The sequence below is a fragment of the Triturus cristatus genome, chromosome 3_2 (genome assembly GCF_964204655.1).
Source record: "Triturus cristatus chromosome 3_2, aTriCri1.1, whole genome shotgun sequence".
In the NCBI taxonomy this organism is placed as follows: domain Eukaryota; kingdom Metazoa; phylum Chordata; class Amphibia; order Caudata; family Salamandridae; genus Triturus; species Triturus cristatus.
In genome coordinates this window covers 1,065,401,426-1,065,413,977 of record NC_140584.1, presented here as the reverse complement: position 1 = coordinate 1,065,413,977, position 12,552 = coordinate 1,065,401,426, and positions in this window count along the sequence as shown.

The following is a 12,552-nucleotide window of genomic DNA, read 5'->3' as shown; positions in this document are numbered from 1 at the left end:
TCCAACTACCTGTCTGTACCATACACATACTACTTCTGCACATGTGTGGATGTCTGTGAATCCTGTGATGCGTGTGCATGTTCACTCACACTGGCCCACAGCTAGTCTCATGCCATGTCATCGTGATCTTGCCCCCCTCCGTTAGTGGCTGTCCCTTGGTAGGAGTGTCACCTGACTGGCGTACGTGTCCAGGAAATGTGGCACAGACCTGACTCACAACGTGGCATATGTGTATTGGCTGTGTAACATGTGCTCAGTGCATTGACGATGTCGTTGTACAGTGCTCACTCTTCGGTGTTCCTTCCATTTCACTGCAGGGCTCCGCCTCTCCCTCGACGTATGCCAGACATGGCTGCCCTGCATGAACGGGACTGTATACGCCGCTACAGATTCAGCCAACGGTTGATTGATGAGTTGACTGGCCGGCTGGAAGCACAACTCCTCCCGCGCCACAGGTATCCCAGTGCACTGACACCCAAGTTGAAGGTGATGGCAGCCCTACATTTCCTTGCCACGGGTACGTTCCAACATACCATTGCTGATGTCGGGGGCATGTCCCAGACGATGTTCAGCCGTGTTCTGCATGATTTCTTAGAGGCCATGTTGGTTCACCTGGATGAGTACATTAAATTCCCAATTCGTGAGCAGTTGACAGATGTCAAGCGTGAGTTCTATGCCCTGGGAGGGATGCCCCATGTCATTGGGTCCATAGATGGGACACATGTTGCGTTGGTACCACCACAGGCACAGGAGGTGGTGTATAGGAATCGCAAACATTATCACTCCATTAATGCCCTTGTGGTGTGTCTGTCCAACATGGTGATTTCACATGTCTGTGTTCGCTTTCCAGGATCAGCACACGATGCCTTCATCATGAGGCGTAGCAGGCTGCCTGAAATGATGCTGCAGCTGCGGAACGAGCGAGCATGTATTGTTGGTGGGTAGACTCTGGCAGTTCAGTGTTTGGCGTCATCTTCCAATCTCACTGCCTGTGCTGACACACTTCTGTCCATGATGTTTCCTTGTAGGGGACGCTGGCTATCCCAACATGCCATGGCTGATGACGCCTGTCCGCAACCCCAGCACGGCTGCCGAGCACCGCTACAACAACGCACATGGGCGGACCAGGAGAGTCATTGAGAGGACGTTTGGCCTTCTGAAGAGCCGATTCCGGTGCCTCCACAAGACCGGCGGAGCACTCCCATATGCCCCGGTGAAGGTGTGCAAGATCATCATCGTCTGCTGCATGCTGCACAACATGGCAGTGGAGGAAGCTGTTCCACTCATACTGGATCAAGATGACCAGGACCATCCACCCGTGGAGGATGAAGGCCTTGGTGACGGGGCAAGTGATGTGGAGGAGGAGGAGGCTGTGGAGGACATGCGGAGTCGGCTCATACGCAACTTCTTTGCTTAGTGGTGAGTTCCAGTGTCTGAGTGTGCACGCATTGGGCCGTGTGTGGCATGTGTTGCAATGTGTGTGTCCATCTGCATGTCTGCCAAGTGAGTCAGTGGTGTGTATTGAAGTGTCACTCAAGTGATGGCGCAATGGAAGGATGTTGTCTGAGGGTCATCATTGTCACCTGTCATGTTGACAACATGATACGTGTTGAGTACATGCTTGCGGATGTGCTCCTTTGTGCTGACTCCTTGTGTGTCTCTCTTCCACAGGTCCATGTGCATGCTGTCTGCTGGTGGCATTGTTGTGCTCCTGCTACTCCTCATGAACACAGCAACATGTGCTGATTCAGCGTCACATGCACGGGCAAGTGTTGAAATCTCCTTAGGGTAAGGGATGCCTCACGTCGTTTTTGGTGTGTGAATTGTTTGTAGTCTGTGTGCACTTCTCCGGTTCATGTGTGTTCCATTTGCATACATGGTGATCCTACATGGGGAACATGACATGGGGCAGGCTTCACCTGGAGCCATGGTCAGACTTGGTGACTGTCATGTGGCAGGGGATTGGGGATTGTGATGAGGCCATCATTGTGTGTTACACTGGCCTCGGAAACATACAGGTTGCACCGGGTTGACATGGTGTGTAATTGCCCCATCAGGGCCTCAATGGTGTATAGCGGCCTCTCCGTGGCAGCAGGGGGTGTTTAGCTGTTATCCGTCACTTGTGTGCCAGGTCAATGGGATACCAGCATCTGTGTTGCAATGGGGGTGCCAGTGTTGCTCCCACATGTTCATCCACATGACCTGTGTATGTGTTGACAGAGTATCATTGTCATTCCAACACACATGACTAATAAATTTGTCCCTCTGTCTCCAAGGTGCCTCTTCCCTGTCAATGGTGGCCTGTTGCCACTGTGCGTGCGGCATGTCTGGCATAGTTTTCATAGGTGGTGCATATGTGTCTATGTGTAGAGTGACAAGATGCTAGGGGTTTGTCAGGGAGTGGGAACTGTATTATGCACAAGATGCACAGTTCCATCCACCTCAAGGCAAGAGAGACCATCCCCCAGGGCAACTACAACATCCGTGTCGAATCCTACCCTGCAGTCTACGGACATGTGCCTTACGACTCCCATGGTACTTGTCCATATCCGGAGTGCATCTGCACAGCTCTGCTACTGCGTCGGGCAACCAGGCCACATCAACGTCCAAACGGGATGGGGGGAATGTTTCACAGCCAGCTGCAGGATGACCTTCTCGATCCACGCCCACACTCATGATGCAGCCCACAACCCCAACACAACCATGTGGCACTGTGATCCTAAACTGCATTCTGGCATCTCCATGCATCCAACCTTGGCCTAGCCACCATTCTCAACATCCGCCTGACGCAAGCATGCTGCACATTGTAGGGACACATGTCTAGACATACCTGGGAGCGGCAAGCCAGGTCAATCCACATGATCCCTGACCTCTGCGCATGACTGTTGCTCCCCTGAATGTGTCTGTAGCCACAGTTGTGCGGGAACCACTCAGCTGGTTGGGCCCAGCACAGGTGAGTATGGTACTCCATGTCTGTATCAGATGATACATTGGGACCCATGTGTGTCCTGGGCAAGACTGCGACCCCACGGTTTGGATGGTTGGAGTTAATTCTGAGATCAGGCATGCTTCGACTTCACGACACACACATGTATTGTAATAATGCAGAATCACGGCATCATCTTGTAAGTGTGATTAATTTATTTGTGGTGGGGTACGGGTTTGTGGGGATGACAAGAGGTGCACAGCGGGAGTGTAGAATCCAAAGTTCACTGGGGGAGTTGGTATCCTTGCCGTAGCAAAATGTCAGAGTCCATGCCACAGTCTTCGTCAACATAGGTCAGACACTGACCAGCAAGTCCATGTGGCAGAGAATGTCATGTGCTGCTATTGGGCCAGAGGGCCAGGTGCCAGGCCAGGTGACCTGGGAGATGGTGATGTTCTGCTGACTCTCACAGTCTTTTTCGTGGACGACCCACCTTCCTGCGGGGACCCTCGGAAGCAGTCCGTGACGATGTCTGTGACGCTCCGTCGGATGAATCCTCCTCCTCCTGATCCCTCCCTGTGTCTGGTAATGGCCTTCGCCTGGTGCCACAGGGAGGGTTGCCCATGTTGTCGGCAATCCGACGGAGTACACCGGTCATTTGGGTTTGCACCGCCACGAGCTCAGCCTGTCTATCCTCCATCCTTCCTTGGTGTTGCAGTTGACAGGCATGTTGCTGGGACTGCAGGGTCTTCATCTCCTGGAGGGTCCCCTTGATGTCATTGAGGGTGGACGCAATCTGGTCCATGCCCCTGGTGTCACGCCGGTATGTATCCAGGATGTTGCTGACCTGGGACACTACCGGGTCCTGAGCTGCCTGGTCAGGTTCGCGCCTCCGCCGTCCTCCACTCCCGCCACCCCTGCCCACGTGCACCTGGCCTGCCGTTGTGGGTGCATCGGGTCTCCGGGACCCCTGAGGGATGGCATCTGCGTTGCCGCCTGCCTCCTCCTGGGTGCCCGGAGGACCGTGTCCCTCCTGGGCAGACTGGCTGGGTGGTCGTGTGCGGGCAGGGCTCCTGGACGTCTCCTGGGATGTGGCAGGAATGGGGGTGGTGGTTGGCACAGTTGTACCTGACGCAGGTGCTGCAGGTGGTTGGACACCAGAGGGGCCAGGTTGGTCTGGGTCATCCACGGAGTGGTGAGAGTCATCACTGGCGGTGGGGTCCTCATCCCGCGGAGCCTGGTCCTGTGAGACTTCCCCCCCAGTGTTGGGGGGTGTTCGTCGACGTTGACCTGTGTGTGAGAGAGACAATGTTAACAGTGTCAGATGTGGCATCCATGTTGCATGCATTTCTGATTTGGCACTCTTCCTCTGGGTAGTTGGATCTGTCCTGCATTCCTCTCACAGTGCACTTGTGCATGGCTATGTCCCTTGGCCACAGCTGTCAGGGCTTTACGCATGTGTGAGACACAATCTTAGTTGATGCATCTATTTGGGTACACAGTCAGCAGTGTGGTGTGCGGGCGTAGCGAGCCATGCAGAGGTGCCTTACGTGTTGCACTGTACGTGGCCAAATGGTGTTTTGCCAAGGCAATTTGATGTTGCAGGTAGGGGACTGAAGCATTTGTGACAGGGTTCTTACCGACACAGTGGGTGGGTATACTGGGTGTGTGGTTAGGTCTGTGCCTGCAGCACGGATGGACTCGTGCACAGATTGACACATGGACCGGTCTTCATCTACGGAAGTGGGGGTTGAGGCACTGCCAGACCTGGTCTGCATGCACACAGTCCACCGGCTGACGAGTGGACATGGCCACACCACCCAAGGGTGATTTAGTCTCCCTGTGTCTCCCTTCCTCCCTCCCTCTGTCACCCTCCTCCCTCCCTCTGTCGGTCTCCCTCTGTCACCCTACTCCCTCCCTCTGTCTGTCTCCCTGTCTCCCCCTCTGTCTCCTTCCCTCTCATTCCCCCTCTCCCTCCCTCTCTTTGTCACTCTCTGTCACCTCAGGCCAGCTTCCTGGGCACACACAGTTAGCCGGTCTTTGAATGGCCATTGGCTTGTTCATGTGAGTTAGTCCCTGTTCTCCGGGCACCCATTGGGCAGTGTGTCTGAGTGTAGGCTGCTGCTGTGGCGGTGTGTGCTGAGACTCTATCAGAGCGATGCATCTTCATTGTCTGCTGTTATGTGCAAATTGTGCCTTCAGACCCATGTCATCCTGCATGGCAGCCACCATTTGCAGGCAAGACAGTACTGTGTGGGTACAGACAGTTTGTATGGCTGTGCCCTGGGCCATATGGGCTGAGGGCATTGTTGTGTGCTTGTGAGTTGCTCAATGTTAGTTTTGATGCCCCCACTCCCAGCATCGACCACATCCTGTGTTGTGTTGGTGTTTTGTGTGACCTGTGACTTGGCATGGCCCTGATTGATGCATGGGGCATGGAGGCGCTAGTGGCATGTGTGTGTTTGTGGAGTGTTGTTGTGTCCGGTGGTGGCTTGGGGGGGGTGGCATGCATGATTGATTGTGTATGGCATCCCCCCCATGTGCGGTGAGTTGTTTGTGTACTCACCAGGGTCTGGGAGTCCTGGCAGTCCGTGTAGTCCCTCCACCGCCAGCGTGGACATCACCTTCTCCTCCCAGGGATGGTATTGTACCGGTCTGGGGGGCGGCCCTCCTCCAGTGATGTTCCCCTGGTTGTGATTGTCAGTCATCTTCCTCTTGACCGTCCTCCGCAGATCGTACCACCTGGATTGGCACTCGTGCCTGGTCCTTCTGGTGGTCCCAACAGCATTCACAGAATCGACGATCCTCTGCCACATGGCCGTTTTTTCGGATATGCTGGTCTGTCTGACCAATGTCCCAAAGAGCTGTGGCTCGACTCTGAGGATTTCGTCGACAAGGATCTCCAGCTCCTCCTTTGTGAACTTTGGATTCTTGGTGGTGGACATGGCGTGGGGTGTGGGTGTGGATGGTTGTGGGGGTGTGGGTGTGGATGGTTGTGGGGGTGTGGGTGTGGATGGTTGTGGGTGTGTGGGTGTGGTAGTGGAGGTGTGTGTGTGAATGTGATGAGGGGGTGTTTGTGTAGGTGGTTGTGTGAAGGTATGCAAGTGTGAGGTTCAAGTATGGTGGTGTGGGTCGTCTGTGGGCTCTGGCAGCAGTGGGTCTGTTGCAAAGGCTCATGGTTTGTGTGTGTGGTCCATTTTTATTGGTCCATTTGTGGGTGTGGCTGTGTTTGAAATTTGTGTGGGTGTGTTATGAGGAGTGATTGAGTTTTGGGCCTCTGTTTGGCAGTTTGGCAGTTGCAGGTGAGTGTATGTGATGTTTGTGGGGTTGTTGGGCATGTTTGCTGGTGTGGGGAAACTCTACTTGACTCTCCTTGTGTAAGTATGGTTTGTCCTGGTTCAGTACGTGTTTTTTTGGCGTCAGTACGGTCCGTACATGCACTGGTGGGGGTGCGGGGCGTACATACACGGCTGGGGTGGGGGTTTGGTGCGTACATACACGGGTGGTGGTTCGGTGCGTACATACACGGCTGGGGGGGGGTTTGGTGCGTACATACACGGGTGGGGGTTCGGGGGCGTACATACACGGGTGGTGGTTCGGTGCGTACATGCACGGCTGGGGTGGGGGTTTGGTGCGTACATACACGGGTGGTGGTTCGGTGCGTACATGCACGGCTGGGGGGGGGTTTGGTGCGTACATACACGGCTGGGGGGGGTTTGGTGCGTACATACACGGGTGGTGGTTCGGTGCGTACATACACGGCTGGGGGGGGGGTTTGGTGCGTACATACACGGCTGGGGGGGTTTGGTGCGTACATACACGGGTGGGGGTTCGGGGGCGTACATACACGGGTGGTGGTTCGGTGCGTACATACACGGCTGGGGGGGGTTCGGGGGCGTTCGGGGGCGTACATACACGGGTGGTGGTTCGGTGCGTACATACACGGCTGGGGGGGGGTTCGGGGGCGTACATACACGGGTGGGGGTTCGGTGCGTACATACACGGCTGGGGGGGGTTCGGTGCGTACATACACGGCTGGGGGGGTTCGGTCCGTTCATACACGGGTGGGGGTTTGGTGCGTACATACACGGGTGGGGGTTCGGGGGCGTACATGCACGGGTGGGTGTTTGGTGCGTACATACACGGCTGGGGGGGGTTCGGGGGCGTTCGGGGGCGTACATACACGGGTGGTGGTTCGGTGCGTACATACACGGCTGGGGGGGGTTCGGGGGCGTACATACACGGGTGGGGGTTCGGTGCGTACATACACGGCTGGGGGGGGTTCGGTGCGTACATACACGGCTGGGGGGGGTTCGGTCCGTTCATACACGGGTGGGGGTTTGGTGCGTACATACACGGGTGGGGGTTCGGGGGCGTACATGCACGGGTGGGGGTTTGGTGCGTACATACACGGCTGGGGGGGGTTTGGTGCGTACATACACGGGTGGGGGTTCGAGGGCGTACATGCACGGGTGGGGGTTTGGTGCGTACATACACGGCTGGGGGGGTTTGGTGCGTACATACACGGCTGGGGGGGGTTTGGTGCGTACATACACGGGTGGGGGTTCGGGGGCGTACATACACGGGTGGTGGTTCGGTGCGTACATACACGGCTGGGGGGGGTTCGGGGGCGTACATACACGGGTGGGGGTTCGGTGCGTACATACACGGCTGGGGGGGGTTTGGTGCGTACATACACGGGTGGGGGTTCGGGGGCGTACATACACGGGTGGTGGTTCGGTGCGTACATACACGGCTGGGGGTGGTTCAGGGGCGTACATACACAGGTGGGGGTTCGGTGCGTACATACACGGGTGGGGGTTCGGGGGCGTACATACACGGGTGGGGGTTCGGTGCGTACATACACGGGCGGGGGGGGGGGTGGGGTGTTCGGCGCGTATGCGGGCACATGTCTCCATGGTTGCTATGGGAGTTCGGTTCGGACGGTGTTTTTTGCGTACGGTTGTGAAATGGGGAGGACGGGAGGGATCGTACTTGCGCAGTCGGACTTTATTTTTCCGCACGGTGGGTTTTTCGACCGGGGACGTGTCGGTGACTTTTCCCGACCCGAGGACGTGTGGGGAAATCTTCCCAATGCGATTCGTATGGACTTTTTTCCGTTCGAATCGTACTTGGCAGTTTGTACGCTACTTTGACGATTCGGACGGAAAAAAATCCGGATACGAGTCGGACGGGGAATTTTTTTACCGGATCGGAATTGGCACCTGAGTGTTTGGATCCTATCGAGTAAGTACATGACTGTCCGGCCGTTTGTGGCAGATAGTCTGAGGCAGTTGTCCAGTCGTTTCGCGGACAGACAATTGCCGCAGTTGGGGTCGACAATTGTGCGAGACTGTCCGGTCGTTGGTGGACAGGTAGTCAGAGAAGTGAATGTTCAGTCGTTTGGTGGACAAACAGTTATTTCATTGTATGAAAGAGATACGTGAGAGTGTGCGAGAGACGTATTGTAAAGGAGGGGAACTGCTGCAAGCGGAGGAAGAGTGACGTTAGAGGGTGCCGCGCTGCGATAGGTCAGTTAGTGTGAAGCCGTACTTGTATTGGTGGATTGACATCAGGAAGTAGAACAAAACACTGTGAGTAAAAGTAGTTGATTTAAGTTGATTTCATCATGAAATGTTTTAAAGTTTTACGAGACATATGTAGAGGAGATAGAGCAGTGGTTACTCGGGGAGGAGAAGAGGCTCCGCCCAAAGATACCCCAGCTCATTATATGGCAACAAATGTGGGATTGCATATAATAATTTGGCTTGAGAAATGGCATAAAATGACTGAAAAAGAGGGAGAATTGGCTTTTCTGAGGCATGGTACTTTCAGATTGGAAGCGTTGTATCAGTTGAAATCGGTGATGTCTTTGTTGCGACCTCTACCCAGACCAACACAGTTCGAAGCGCTACATGCATGGATTAGAGCAGCACATGACAAGAAGGGTGAGTAGACAAAATATCGGAAATGTAATATCGATATACAGAAATATCGAAGTCAAAATATCGATGGAACAATATGTCTCTGTCATTAAAATCGATGTAAAAAATGTCGAGATTGTTATGTGTAGTAAAATATCGAGGTATAGTATATCGAAAGACATAATATCGTGTAGTAAAAATATCGAAAAAGGATAGTATTAAGTCATTTTGTGATTTGTTAAAAATTATTGTTTAGAAGTGTCAGCAAATGTTTATTTAAGTGTATTAAAAATATCAATTTTGTTTCAATTAATATAATTTTTTTAATTTTGATATATAATTTTAGGAGCGGGATGTTGGGTTTATAGGGGATAAGGGTGGGGAGTGTTTTAAAAATATATATTTGAAATAAAATATTTTAATACATTTTTGTAGAATTTGAATTTAAATTTTGAACAAAATTGTAATATTTAAATTTTAATTATGAAAAAAAAAATTTTAAGTGGGATGTTGTGTATATAGGGGTTAAGGGTGGGGAGTGTTTTGGAAATAAATATTAAATTTAATATTTTAGGATATAATTTTTGAAATATTATTAATAAATGTTTTTAAATTTTGATATATAATTTTAGGAGCGGGATGTTGGGTTTATAGGGGATAAGGGTGGGGAGTGTTTTAAAAATATATATTTGAAATAAAATATTTTAATACATTTTTGTAGAATTTGAATTTAAATTTTGTAAAAAATTGTAATATTTAAAATTTAATTATGAAAAAAAAATTATTTTAGTGGGATGTTGTGTATAAAGGGGTTAAGGGTGGGGAGTGTTTTGGCAATAAATATTAAATTTAATATTTTAGGATATAATTTTTGAAATATATTTAAACAAAAAAAAAAAAAATCTAATTTGTTTGTAAAATTTAAATGTGAAAATTGTAATAATAAAATAAATGTAATAAGTGGGATTTTGGAGTTATAGGGGATAAGGGTGGGGAGTGTTTTAGATATATATTTAATATTTAATATTGAATTTAAAAAATGGAAATTTCAATTTTGGTATGAAAAATTAGAATTAAAAATTTTACTAATAAAATTTAATAATTTATGATATTATTTTTGAAATATTATATTTACAAATAAAAAAAAATCAAATACGTTTTTAAAATTTAAATGTGAAAATTCTAATAATAAAAAAAATGTAATAAGTGGGATTTTGTGGTTATAGGGGATAAGGGTGGGGAGTGTTTTAGATATATATTTATTATTTAATATTGAATTACAAAAAAATTACATTAAAATTTTGGTATTAAAATTTACAATTAAACATTTTACTAATAAAATATATTTAATAAGTGGGATTTTGGGGTTATAGGGGATAAGGGTGGGGAGTGTTTTTGAAAAATATTTAATATTTTATAAAAAAAAATATAAAATTTAATTTTGGTATTAAAATTTAAAATTAAAAAAATTACTAATAAAATAAATGTAAGAAGTGGGAATTGGGGGTTATAGGGGATAAGGGTGGGGAGTGCTTTCGATATATATGTAATATTTTATATTTGAAAAAAATAATGGAAATTTCTAATTTGGTAATAAAAGTTCATTTTAATCATTTTAATAATAAAATAAATGTCATAAGTGGTATTTTGGGGTTATAGGGTATAAGGGTGGGGAGCGTTTTAGAAATATATAAAAAATTTAATATTAATAAAAATTTATTTACATTTAGAAATGTTATTTGAATTAACATTTAACAATTTTAAGAAGATAATTCATTTAATAAGAGTGATGTAGGATTTATAGGGGATAAGGGTGGGTAGTGTTTACAAATTAGTAATTGTTTTAAAAAATCAAAAATATATAGTAACCCTAATTCAATATAGATTGGAGTGGGAATAGTACATTATTTTTGGTCAGTATCCAGCATGTACTTTAATTTATTATAGACTGGAGTGGGAATAGTAAATTATTTATGGTCAGTGTCCAGCACCTACTCTAATTTATTAGAGACCAGAGTGGGAATAGTAAATTATTTATGGTTAGTGTCCAGCACCTACTCTAATTTATTGTAGACTGGAGTGGTAATAGTAAATTATTTATGGTCACTGTCCAGCACCTACTCTAATTTTTTATAGACTGGAGTGGGAATAGTAAATTATTTATGGTCAGTGTCCAGCACCTACTCTAATTTATTATAGACTGGAGTGGGAATAGTAAATTATTTATGGTTAGTGTCCAGCACCTACTCTAATTTATTATAGACTGGAGTGGGAATAGTAAATTATTTATGGTCACTGTCCAGCACCTACTCTAATTTTTTATAGACTGGAGTGGGAATAGTAAATTATTTATGGTCAGTGTCCAGCACCTACTTTAATTTATTATACACTGGAGTGGGAATAGTAAATTATTTATGGTTAGTGTCCAGCACCTACTCTAATTTATTATAGACTGGAGTGGGAATAGTAAATTATTTATGGTCAGTGTCCAGCACCTATTCTAATTTATTATAGACTGGAGTGGTAATAGTAAATTATTTATGGTCACTGTCCAGCACCTACTCTAATTTTTTAAAGACTGGAGTGGGAATAGTAAATTATTTATGGTCAGTGTCCAGCACCTACTCTAATTTATTATAGACTGGAGTGGGAATAGTAAATTATTTATGGTTAGTGTCCAGCACCTACTCTAATTTATTGTAGACTGGAGTGGTAATAGTAAATTATTTATGGTCACTGTCCAGCACCTACTCTAATTTTTTATAGACTGGAGTGGGAATAGTAAATTATTTATGGTCAGTGTCCAGCACCTACTCTAATTTATTATAGACTGGAGTGGGAATAGTAAATTTTTTATGGTTAGTGTCCAGCACCTACTCTAATTTATTATAGACTGGAGTGGGAATAGTAAATTATTTATGGTCACTGTCCAGCACCTACTCTAATTTTTTATAGACTGGAGTGGGAATAGTAAATTATTTATGGTCAGTGTCCAGCACCTACTCTAATTTTTTATAGACTGGAGTGGGAATAGTAAATTATTTATGGTCACTGTCCAGCACCTACTCTAATTTTTTATAGACTGTAGTGGGAATAGTAAATTATTTATGGTCAGTGTCCAGCACCTACTCTAATTTATTATAGACTGGAGTGGGAATAGTAAATTATTTATGGTCAGTGTCCAGCACCTACTCTAATTTATTAGAGACCGGAGTGGGAATAGTAAATTATTTATGGTTAGTGTCCAGCACCTACTCTAATTTATTGTAGACTGGAGTGGTAATAGTAAATTATTTATGGTCACTGTCCAGCACCTACTCTAATTTTTTATAGACTGGAGTGGGAATAGTAAATTATTTATGGTCAGTGTCCAGCACCTACTCTAATTTATTATAGACTGGAGTGGGAATAGTAAATTATTTATGGTTAGTGTCCAGCACCTACTCTAATTTATTATAGACTGGAGTGGGAATAGTAAATTATTTATGGTCACTGTCCAGCACCTACTCTAATTTTTTATAGACTGGAGTGGGAATAGTAAATTATTTATGGTCAGTGTCCAGCACCTACTTTAATTTATTATACACTAGAGTGGGAATAGTAAATTATTTATGGTTAGTGTCCAGCACCTACTCTAATTTATTATAGACTGGAGTGGGAATAGTAAATTATTTATGGTCAGTGTCCACAACCTATTCTAAT